At 51.1% G+C, this 2327-nt stretch overlaps 1 pseudogene; it reads right to left on the bottom strand.

Moving 5' to 3' along the window:
- Window positions 1–908: 908 nt before the first annotated feature.
- On the bottom strand, window positions 909–1048 carry LOC116071780 (annotated as a pseudogene).
- Between the last annotated feature and the right edge of the window lie 1279 nt (window positions 1049–2327).

Below are 2327 nucleotides of genomic sequence, written 5' to 3'. Positions count from 1 at the left end.
CCACCACCACCACCAGGGCAAGCTCTCCTCCCCTGCCCCAACTGACCCATCCAATGCAGCAGCCAGCAAGGGGCAGAGCCAGCTCTCCTGCTCTGTGCCCTTTGGGGCTGGCTCATCTGCAACCTTCACCACCAGGGTCAGCTCTACTGGGCTTCCTAGGCGAGGTTCTGGCAGCCTGAGTAGTGCAGCTGACTAGGGGCGGAGTCAGCTCTCCTGCTCTCCTGCCCTGAGGGCCAGCTCTCCCTGGATATTTAGGTGAGGGATGGGATCAGACATTAACACATTCTTGTTCCCGAGTGGTAATCCAGAGAGTGGCAACCAGACCTGGGCCGTCAGCCTGGCCCTTTGATGGTAACAGACCCCTGCTGCTGCAGGGCTAATCCATGGTCCCTGGTGGCAGCATAGACCAGGGCCCCATCATGGTCTCTGGTGGCATCACTGGCTACTCATATCAGACTGTTCCTCACTGCCCTCGAGTCTCCAGTTCTGCCTCTCTTCATTGTGTACACATCCTTCTTGCTCCTCTTAGTGGTACTGGGGTCTCTGAGTGTCTGGGGTAGTCTCAGAAGTGCTCTGCCCCATTTGTGCATTATGGACATGGGTCATCAGGCATGAAATATGCCTCCCTCCACCCCCCACCCCCCGCCCACCTCAAGTGACTGGTGGTCATCTTAGGCTAGTTCCTGTTCTGAGCCCTTTGGTGCTGGACTGGTTGGTGGTCATCTCAGGCTTGCTCCTTGCTTAGCTGGTCAGGTGGCCCCAGGCATGGGTCATCTGTCTCAGGCTCATTCCCACCCTAGGCTTGCAGTGCCAGGCAGGGTTTGTGTCCTTTTGGCTCAGTCTTTGTCCTGCGAGCTCATCCTGGCCTTCATGGTTGGTGGCCATTTCAGGCTCACTTTTTTTCAGGGAGTGTTAGGCTAATCATTAACTAATCATTCAAATGTTCAGAGGTCAGAACACTGAAGACAGACATAGCCTCTCTCCTCTCTGCCACCTACTGACGCACATGTGACACAGCAGCCACACCTGCAATGCCTCTAGGGGCAGGAGGTTTTATGTTTTATAATTAAATTAAATTATTTATTTATGTATGTGTGCGTGTGTGTCTCACAGGCACAGTCCTGGGTATGTGGGTATGTGTACACATGTGTTCATGTACGGGCTGGAGGGCAGCCTCAGATGTCATTCCTCAGGTGCTATTTTGGGGGCCAAGATCCCTCGCTGACCTGAGACTGCCTAAGGCTGGACTTTGGCTAGCGAGCCTCAAGGATCCACTCATCATGGTTTCCTATCTAGCACCAAGTCCAGCTTTTGTCTGTTTGTTTATAAGTGGGCTCTGGGGATCAAACTTAGGCCCTCACTTTGCATGGTGAGTGCTTTGCCAACTGAGCCATCCCTTTAGCACCCAGTCATCAGGCCAGACTGTGAAGCCTGGATCATTTCCCCTCGTCTATACTGTCAGTAAAAGATGCAGAAAGAAGGCTATACCTTCCTCTGAACCTTAAAAGGCCAATCAACTAATGAGCTTTAAAATCGACCAACAGCCAATGGCTGCGTGGAGAGAGAGAGGCAGGACCTCTAGGTTCCCTCAACTAGGACACAAGAGAGAGGAACAGAGAATTGCCAGGATGCGGCGGGAGACAGATCAGGTTAGAGTTGGAGGAGAGAGAGCCAACAAGTGTCCACTGGCCACTCTCCCAATTGGGCCTGGGGTAGCAGGTAAAGGATTAGAACCACCCAGCCACTGAGCTAGACAGCATATCAAAAATAAGCTTGTGTGTGTATGTGTGTGTGTGAGTGTGTGTGTGAGTGTGTGTGTGAGTATGAGTTTGTCTGTGTGTGTATGTGAGTGTGTGAGTGTGTGTGAGTGTGTGTGTGTGTGTGAGTATGTGAGTATGTCTCTGTGTGTGTGAGTGTGTGAGTATGTCTGTGTGTGTATGTGTGTGTGTGAGTGTGTGAGTGTGTGTGCGTATGTGAGTATGTCTGTGTGTGTGTCTGTGTGTGAGTATGTCTGTGTGTGTATGTGTGTGTGTGAGTGTGTGAGTGTGTGTGTGTATGTGAGTATGTCTGTGTGTGTATGTGTGTGTGTGAGTGTGTGAGTGTGTGTGTGTATGTGAGTATGTCTGTGTGTATGTCTGTGTGTATGTCTGTGTGTGTATGTGTGTGTGTGAGTGTGTGTGAGTGTGTGTGTGTGTGAGTATGTGAGTATGTCTGTGTGTGTGTGAGTGTGTGTGTGTGAGTATGTGAGTATGTCTGTGTGTGTGTGTGAGTATGAGTATGTCTGTGTGTGTGTGTCTGTGTGCGTATGTGTGTGTGTGAGTGTGTGT

This window comes from Mastomys coucha, unplaced genomic scaffold (assembly GCF_008632895.1).
Source record: "Mastomys coucha isolate ucsf_1 unplaced genomic scaffold, UCSF_Mcou_1 pScaffold22, whole genome shotgun sequence".
Lineage (NCBI taxonomy): Eukaryota > Metazoa > Chordata > Mammalia > Rodentia > Muridae > Mastomys > Mastomys coucha.
The sequence above is the reverse complement of the archived record's forward strand: the minus strand, read 5'-3'. Positions and strand labels throughout refer to the sequence as shown.